This window comes from Mus pahari, chromosome X (genome assembly GCF_900095145.1).
Source record: "Mus pahari chromosome X, PAHARI_EIJ_v1.1, whole genome shotgun sequence".
NCBI lineage: Eukaryota > Metazoa > Chordata > Mammalia > Rodentia > Muridae > Mus > Mus pahari.
This window is the reverse complement of record NC_034613.1, coordinates 33161039-33171179: the sequence shown is the minus strand read 5'-3', so window position 1 is coordinate 33171179 and position 10141 is coordinate 33161039.

Sequence of the window (10141 nt, the reverse complement as noted above, 5' to 3'; positions counted from 1 at the left end):
TTTTAAATCAGGCTAATATGACTTTTTATTCTGCCTGTATCTAGAATATATGGGTCCAAGATTCAAGAGGGTAGAATGATCCTTTTTTAAAACAATTTAGTTTTTTTTTTTTGGGGGGGGGGTGTTCTGTATCTGTTTGGCTGTCCATGTGTGTGTCTGTATATGTGAGTACCCTGGAGGCCAGAAGAGGGTGTCATGTATCCTAGAACTGGAGGTGCAGAGAGATGTGAGCCACTGAACTTGGATCTTCTGCCAGAGCAATGCCTGCTTATAACCACTGAGCCATCTCTTCAGACCTTCAGTTGATCCTTCTCAGTAATATTTGCTTTCCATCTTTACAGCTAGGAATCAGTGAATCAGAAAGTTCTAGCAACAAAGAGAGAGATGCTTCTGCTTGGGAAACACTAGGAATGTAAGTATTTTCGGCACTGGCCCTGGTCCCAGACCTTTTATACTTCTCATGATGTTGCACTAATAGGCAGACTGAAGTCACAGTACTGAGTTAGGATGCTTGCAATGATTGTTGTTGTTATTGTGGCAAGGTCTTATGTAGGCCAGGCTGGCCTTGAAGTCACAATGTAGTAGACGATGAGTTTGAAATCCTGATCCTTCTTCATGACACAGGGCAACTGGGAGGAGTCTCGATGTGGGTCCAATATTGATGGTGTCACACAAGTCAGAAATCTGGAACCAAACCAATGACATGTTGCCATGAACAAATGTGTGGACAGAGGGGATAGACTGTTGGGCGCACTGTGACATACTATGACTTCCACAACAAGATGATTTTCTATGATTTTTTTTTTTTTTGCTTTTTTATTTGGTGGGGGAAGGCTGCAAGAGTGAAGAGAAGATATGAGGGCATGGGAAGATGAATGGGACTGGGGTGCATGATGGGAAACTCACAAAATATGAATAGAAAGTTAAACAGACAGATAGGGGGAGAGAGAGAGAGAGATAGAGACACAGAGACACAGAGAGAGAAATCCTGAGCTTTGGTTTCTACCTCCATGAATACTAGAATCAGAGTCATGTGCAATATGCAGCCACACACATTTTGAGCATGTCTGGAGAACGAATCTAGGGCCCTTTGGAAGTTAGGCATTCATTCTATAAACTAAGCTACATCCTTAACCCTGGACCAACTATCTATCTATCTATCTATCTGGATCAGGTTAGCCTTAAAGTCACAGCAATTCTCTTTGAGAGTCCCGAGTTCTAGGATGACATCATGTTAGACTTTTGTGTTTGGGAACTTTGTAAGATGGATGCTTAGTTTTTAATTTCCAATCTCATTTTTCTTTAATAATAATGATAAAATTTAAATTCACAGTTTTATTTTCAAATCCCACTTTAGCTTTGAGGTTCATTAGTTATTGAGGTATAATATTTTCAGTAGTTCTGGTGTTATGTTTTCCTATAGTATGTGTTTTCATTGAGCTGTGGTTTATCACAAAGTATGTTTTTGAAGTTGCCAAAGATGATCATTTTATCATTTTATTACTGGTTCCCAATTTAGTCACATCAATGTGTGAAGAATGTGATCTGAATGAGAGTGATTTTTTTTGCAATGTGTTCACATGTGCTTTCTTGTGCCTAGTTTATGGTTTCAGAATGTTTCCTGCGGTAGGTCAAAAACAGATGACACATTCCCTTTGTGTAGATTAGGAAAATGAGCTCTGCTTTTCATGTAGATGCAGTATCATACTTTATAGGTGATTTGGCAAGTAGAACACACCATCAGTGTGGCCCAATTGGTTCCTTTGGTTTGTTATTTTCACAAATGAACACATGTGACCTTGTTCATGTGTTTTGCAAAGCATGTTTGTTTTCTAGTTGCTAGGTATAGTGATATATATAAAAATATATACATATATATGTATATTATATATACTTACAATATAATATGTGATAATATATAATAATATAATAGATACTGTATTGTTTAATATGTTAATATATAAATAAATATAAATATAGAATATATAAATTATGCAAGTAAATATAAATATATAAGTATATATACATACAAATTCTTGTTCTATTTTTCTTTTTCTTTTTTTTTTTAAGATTTATTTATTTATTATATGTAAGTACACTGTAGCTGTCTTCAGACACCCTAGAAGAGGGCATCAGATCTCATTACCGGTGGTTGTGAGCCATCATGTGGTTGCTGGGATTTGAACTCACGACCTTCAGAAGAGCACTTAACCACTGAGCCATCTCTCCAGCTCTTGTTCTGTGTTTCTACATCATCGCTATTTTGTCTACTTTCATCTATCAATTTCTGAAAAAGTCTCTTAATAGGGAAGTAGGTTTATCTATTTCTCCTTATAATACTGTTAGTTTTCTTCTTCACAAATTTCAGAGTTGTAACTGAACACAGTTAAGATTTGGATTATTTGAAAAATTGAAATTTTATGAAAGCAATTATTTTGTTAGAGGAATGTAAATTCCTATAGGATTTCTATTATTTTCCTGGGTGCGGTGGTGCACACCTTTAAGCCCAGTGCTTGGAGGCAGGGGGTGGGGGGAATGCAGCAGAGGCAAAGGAACGCAGATCCAGGAGTTGGGGATCATCCTGATCTAAGAAGTGACTTTCAGGCCACCGAGGCTGAAGAGAGCAACCCTCTCTCAGCAACAACAGCAGCAGCAGCAATAACAGAGTTCTACAGCACACAGCGTTTATACTTCAAGTACTTTTTATAACATGTGTGGGCCATTTGTGAAGAAATATTATCAAGTTCATCAACTACCACTTAGAGTTTAAGTGATATATATATATATATCTCAAAGCATGTTGAATGTCAAGATTTATCTAGACATAAAAACAAACAAACAAACAAACAAAAATGATACATTTCAGCCAGGCAGTGGTGGTGCACGCCTTTAATCCCAACACTTGGGAGGCAGAGGCAGGCCAATCTCTGAGTTTGGGGCCAGCCTGGTCTACAGGACAGCCAGGACTACACAGAGAAACCCTGTCTTGAACAACAAAACTAAAGCCAACCAAAACAATGTTATACTTAGAAAACTGCTGATTTTCAGTGGCTTGTCCCTGATGGTCTTGTTGTGGCCTGTTTTTGTATAGAGTCATATTTTAATGGGCAACAACTAAGCAGCAAAAAAGAGAAAAATATGTGACAGACACATATGTGTTAAAATTTTGTATCATCTGGTTTTATAGAGAAAAAGGTTCTTGACTCCTATTCTGTACAAAATCAGTTACAAGAGAAAACCACTGGCGTATTAAAGTAGAAACTGTGACGGTGGGCGGGGCCAGCAGGATGACCTCAACGGAGGCACTGTTGTTTGAATATGTACATTTCCAAAACAGTTTCATCTGGCAAAGCTCCACTGCTCCTTAACTCTACTCCCTGGTAATTAGGCCCCCATGTGAGACGCCTGTGAAGCAGAGTGATTTGCATGTCAGTAGTTAGTGGTTTGAGCCCACTGAAATGTTAAGAAGATCTGCAATATAGAGGCTGTTGATAGGTGACATCAATACATTATTTAAACACCATCTATAAAGGCATATATGAGCAACCTGATTTTTTATTTGCAGAAGCCAGAATAACTAGTGAACTTTGTAGAGACTTATTGTAAACGTGGGAAATTGAATATAACATGAATGCAGTAGGGGGACTATTTTTGAGGGAGGAAAAGAGACTTAGGGGTAGGAAGGGGACCAGTGGGGACAGATATTTGAGGGTAATGAGCAAATATGAGCAAAGTATGATGAGACATATATATGAAAATATGAAGGAACTCATTTTGTATGCTTAGGAAAATTATTATTTTTTTTTAAAGAAAATGGATAAAAAGGAAAACAAAATTGAAAACTGTACCTTGAATCCTCTGGAATGCAAAGACTAGGATCTCTCAATCATTGTTCCCTAGCTGGCCTGGGCTTCCATATTACTCCACAGTGAGTAAAAGGCCCTTGAACAAGTGCATTCAAAGTAAAATCAGCTCAGAGTTGTTCACCATACCTGGTTTCAGTGTGTTGATTAGATAGTTCCTGGCCAGTGTGCACTATATTCAAGCCACAGAAAAACATGGTTTTCTCTCTCCAAACCAAGATGGCTATACTTCAAATTACATCCTTAGATTTTTGGATCTTTTGTGTAGCACGAGTAGGTGTGTAGGAATGTGTGCATGCGGGTGTGCTTGTGTATAAGCCTAGGGGCCAGAGATTGATAATCAGATAGTTTCCTCAATTACTCTCTACCATATTATTTGAGAGTGTCTCTCTCACTGATTCTAGAGTCACCAAATAGGCTGTCTGGCCAGCAAGTCCCAAGGATCCATTTGTCTCTACCTCCATGGTGCTGGCAAGTATTGCCATACCTATAGCTTTTTATGTGGATGTCTGAAATCCAAATTTAGGTTCTCGGGCTTGCATAGCAAGGTCTTTACTATGAATATGCATCTTAGAGTCTCAGTAAATGCTGAAGTTGTAGCTGCCTGCGGCCACACGAACTGGATTCCTGAGTGGGAGGCGGGAGCTGTAAAGGAGGGAACAGCGAGAGAAGAAAGGAGACCAAGACAAAGTGCTGATCAAGGCCCAATGTTTACTAGTAAAGGGGGAAAGCCCATCTCCCACGGATCCACTCTTGATGCCTGCAGCCAGCCTGTAAGCAATTAGGCTGACAGCGCTAGTTTGGCAGTAAGGTGTCTGTCGCCAGTTGCTGGCTGTCTCAGGAATTTCTCAGGAAGGCAGGTTCAGCCTCTCAGCAGGTAGCAGCGTCTTGGAGAAGAGTAATAGCAGGTGACAGAACAATGAAGCCATCTAGGTGGGAAGGCTCCACCCCAGGTGGTCTCATTCACAGTGGCTGCAAAGTCTGAGCCAGCCTGCTCAAGGCTGGGGGAGGCTACACTGAAGTTTTGGATTTTCCTTTTTAAAAAACTTCTAAAAATGTAGCCCTATACTGTATGTACACTGTTGTAGGTCTGGGTGAGACTGTCAGATCTTGCAGTTAAGAGACAGTTGTGAACTGTCATGTAGGTGCTGGGATTTGAACTCTTGTCTTCTGAAAGAGCAGTCAGTGCCTTTAACCAGTGAACAATCTCTCCAGTTCCTCCCCGCCCCCGCTTTAAGGAGTTTTTTTTTTAATTTATTTATTTTATGTGCATTGGTGTTTTGCTTGCATGAATGTGTGAAGGTGTCAAATCTTGTAGTTACATGTAGGTGTGTATGTATGTTGCCACATGGCAGTTGTGAGCTGCCATGTGGGTATTGAGATTTAAACTTTTTTATTAGCTATTTTCTTTATTTACATTTCAAATGTTATCATCTTTCCTAGTCCCCCCCCCTGAAAATCCCCTATCCCCCACCCCCTGCCCTGCTCCCCAACCCACCCACTCCCATTCATGGTCCTGGCATTCCCTTATACTTAGGCATGGAACCTTCACAGGACCTAGGGCCTCTCCTCCCATTGATGACCAACTAGGCCGTCCTCTGCTAAATATACAGCTAGAACCACAAGTTCCACCATGTGTTTTCTTTGATTGGTGGTTTAGTTCCAGAGAGCTCTGGGGGTACTTGTTAGTTCATATTGATGTTCCTCCTATGGGGCTTCAGACCCCTTCAGCTCCTTGGGTACTTTCTCTGGTTCTTTCATTAGGGACCTTGTGCTCTGTCCAATGGATGGCTGTGAGCATCCACTTCTGTATTAGTCAGGCACTGGCAGAGCCCCTCAGGAGACAGCTATCTCAGGCTCCTGTCAGCAGGCTCTTGTTGGCATCTGTCATAGTGTCTGGGTTTGGTGGTTGTATATGGGATGGATCCCCAGGTGGGGCAGTCTCTGGGTGATTGTTCCTTCAGTCTCTGCTCCTAACTTTGTCTCTGTAACTCCTTCCATGGGTACTTTGATCCCCCTTCAAGTCAGTGTTCTTAACTACTGAGCCATCTCTTCTAGTTTAAGTTTTTTTTCTTTTTCTTTTTCTTTTTCTTTTTCTTTTTCTTTTTCTTTTTCTTTTTCTTTTTCTTTTTCTTTTTCTTCTCTCTCTCCCTCTCTCTCTCTCTCTCTCCTTTTTTTTTTGGTTTTTTCGAGACAGGGTTTCTCTGTATAGTCCTGGCTGTCCTGGAACTCACTCAGTAGACCAGGCTGGCCTCGAACTCAGAAATCCACCTGCCTCTGCCTCCCAAGTGCTGGGATTAAAAGCGTGCACCACCACACCTGACAGGATTTTCTTTTTTTAAAAGGCTGTTGACACCTATGGTCACTTGATTTTTGACAAGAGAGCTAAAACCATCCAGTGGAAAAAAGCCTCCCTGCTTCTATGAGGGTGCTCCCCTACCCAACCATCCCCTCCTACCTCACCGCCCTAGCATTCCCCTATACTGGGGCATAGAACCTCCACAGGACCAAGGGCCTCTCCTCCCATTGATTCTGGACAAGTCCATCCTCTGCTACATATGCAGCTGGAGCCATGGGTCACTCCATGTGTACTCTTCTGTTTGTGGTTTAGTCCCTGGGAGCTCTTGTGGGTCTTATCACATGTGTTCAATTACACTCTCTTGTTTCCCAACTGTTGTGTGACAAAACTTTTCCTGGGGAGACACAACACACATCTACTCACCCAAGGTAGGGAAACCATGCCAGACCCAAGTATGGATACCACCACCAAAGTCTAATTTGGTGAACCAATAAGCTTTGGGAGGTTATGTGCAGGAGAAGAAATGACTCAAGACAGCTGCATTGCCAGAGTCCACCCCGGCAGGCATGCATAACAACTCACAAAGCTCAGAATCTGGAGCTCAGGGCACAGCCTGCAGGCAGCCCAACAAGTTACAAAGTGTCTTGTCCAGGTGGCTCATTTGATCTAAATCTCTTCCAGGAAGCTCAACTGTTTTCTGCTTTTTCCAGTCAGCTAGTCTGGTCTCAGAGACTTCTTTGCAATGCGCCTTGTCTTGAGTCTTTTTGGCAGCTTGGTTCTGAGGCATCTGAGGAGGGAATCCTAGGCTTTTCTTGCTTCCTCTGTCAGTGAGGGGCTCAGTGAATCTGGTCAGTTTCAGGAACATCCTGAAGCTCTTTTTGCATTGTTTACATTGCTGCTTAAAAACTTCCCTGTAGAGTGTGGAATGTTTCAATTTTGAGAAAATGGTTACACGACACCAGCTCTCTTAAGATCTTCAAGTTGAACGTTTTCAAATGATTTCCTCTATCTGACTGGAACTACTTTGTGCACCCCACTTGGGGGAAACCCCTTCCACTTTGACTAGCATACAATAGGAAAATAACACACACCCCCATTTGGTCTCAATGCATCATCCATTCTGAAACTTATGGAGGAAGTGGTTTTGATACTCTCTTGGTGGATTGAGCTGGGAAGGTGTCCCTGAGAATGGCTTTCACTGTCTGGACATCTTTATGATTGTGGTCAGTGTTGTCATTCAGCCAAACAAACTTCAGAGCTTTTTTCTAATGTTATTTAGCTGGCCAGCCACATGAGAAACATCAGTACTAATCTTTTTGTTTGTTTGTTGTTTTATTTTTATTTTTTTTCTAGGACAGGGTTTCTCTTTGTGTAGCTCTGCTGCTGTCCTGGAACCCACTCTGTAGATCAGCCTGGTCTCAAATTCACAGAAATCCAGCAACTTCTGCCTCCCGAGTGCTAGGATGAAAGGTATGAGTCACCACCACCCAGCCATCAGAATTAATAATTTAAAAAAATATTACAGCTGGTTATCGTGGCACATGCCTTTAAACAGAAGCAGGCAGATTTCTGTGAGTTCAGGGCTGGCCTGGTCTCCAGAGTGAATTGCAGTCAACCCTGTCTACAGAGTGAAATCTGTGTTTCTAGAAGCCACGTGTCTTACTTAGGGTTTCATTGCTGTGAACAGACAGCATGACCAAGGCAACTCTTATAAGGATGACATTTATTTAGGGGTAGCTTACATGTTCAGAGGTTCAGTCCATTATCATCAAGGCTGTATCCAGGCAGGCATGGTTCAGGAGGAGCTGAGAGTTCTGCATCTTCATCTGAAGGCTGCTAGGAGCAGACTGCCTTCCAGGCAGCTAGGATGAGGGTCTTAAAGCCCATGTCCACGGTGACACACCTACTCCAACAAAGCCACACCTCCCAATAGTGCCTTTGCCTGGATCTAGCATATACAACCCATCATACCATGAAATATCATTTAGCTGAGTTATATTAGCTGGAAGCAGCTTTGAGCAATTTATTAACCTGTGCTCCAGAGTTGTCAAATGCTGCAAACTTAAAGGCAGGTCACGAATTCTGGTAGCCAGTGTTTAGATTTTCCGTCAGACGGATAGCACTTTGTATCAATTTCATTAAAGATGTGTGTCCTACATAGTTTGGTATTAAGTTGACTCAAGCTAGATTCATCTGGGAAGAGTGGCTTTAATTGTCAAACTGCCTCCATGAGATTTACCCATAGAGTTGAGTATGGTGGCACACATCCTGCTGTTAGGTATGTGACTCTCAGATGGCATAATTACAGACACCTTTCTACTGATACACCCCAGCCTGCCATACTTTGGGTATTACTTTTTTCTTTTTTTTGGTTTTTTTTTGAGACAGGGTTTCTCTGTATAGCCCTGGCTGTCCTGGAACTCACTCTGTAGACCAGGCTGGCCTCGAACTCAGAAATCCGCCTGCCTCTGCCTCCCGAGTGCTGGGAATTACTTTTTTTTTTTTTAAGTTTTATTTATTATTATATGTAAGTATCCTGTAGCTGTCTTCAGATGCCCCAGAAGAGGGCGTCAGATCTCATTACAGATGGTTGTGAACCACCTTGTGGTTGCTGGGAATTGAACTCAGGACCTTCAGAAGAGCAGTCAGTGTTCTGACTCTCTCCAGCCCCCGGGTCTTACTTTCTAATTTCAATTGGGCTTTGATTTCCAAAACCAATCATAGATTCTGATCCTGGTTAGTGCTCATGTACCTTTTTTTTTCTGTTGTTTAATTTTTAAAATTTTTATGTACATTGGTGTTTTGCCTACATATCTCTATGAGGGAGTCAGATTCACTGGAACTGGAGTTACAGACAGCTGTGAGCTGCCATATGGGTGCTGGGACCTGAACTCAGGACCTCTGGAAGAGCAGCCTACACTCTTAACTGCTGAGCCATCTCTGTAGCCCCCGTGCCCACACACTTATTTTCCCTGCTGGGGATGCTAGCTTCTCTTACCTTTGAGAAGCTGGGACCCTGCCTGAGTTTTGTGAACTGGTTTGTCCAGTAGGGCCTCTAAGTTGTCATGTGCTTTGTCTCTCAGTAAGTCACGAATTTGTTTTTTGACTTTAGTATCTTGTAAATGCATCAGGAATGAACTTGGCATAGCCTGACCTGTGTAGACTGTAACCCTTCAACCTGGTTCCTCCGTGTTTCAATGTCAAGTTCAAGTTGCCTAGACTCAAGCATCTTTCAGAAGGAGTTAACATTTATCTTGGGGGTGGGGGTGGGGTGAGGGAGGGGAGGGGAGGGGAGAGGGGGTTCACCTCCTCTGGGACTCCCCTGAACACCAAGTCTCTTGACTTTTTGAAGTGTTTTTCTCTGAGAACATCCTGAAAAGAGATTTTGGCCTCTAGAAGAACAGTGAAAAGGCTGACCAATTTTTTAAAACAAGGTTTCTGAGTTGTAGAATTCAGTTTTGGTGGCTCCCTGTACCCACCTCTACTGCTATCTGGAGTTTGAACTCTTCATCATCTATCTGTACTTGGCAATGTGAACTGAAAATCCATAGTGGCCGCATTCATTCTACCCTAGACTCTGCAGCAAGCAGCTCAGCTCTTATTGGCAGAATCTTGCTAGATCACTGGGCTGATATAGAAGGCACTTTTTTGACTATTTGTGAAAAGCTGAAATAAGGGAAGACCTCGCCTTTGGAGTTACATAGTGAGTCTGGTTTGGGAGCTCAGTTTACTTTATGCAGTTCATGAAAATGTTCTTGCTCCAAATCAAACCCACACGGAACCAAGAATCAGCATATTCTTTTTTTTTTAAAAAAGATTTATTTATTATATATAAGTACACTGTAGCTATCTTCAGACACTCCAGAAGAGGGCAGAGGGCATCAGATCTTGTTATGGGTGGTTGTGAGCCACCATGTGGTTGCTGGGATTTGAACTCCGGACCTTCGGAAGAGCAGTCGGGTGCTCTTACCCACTGAGC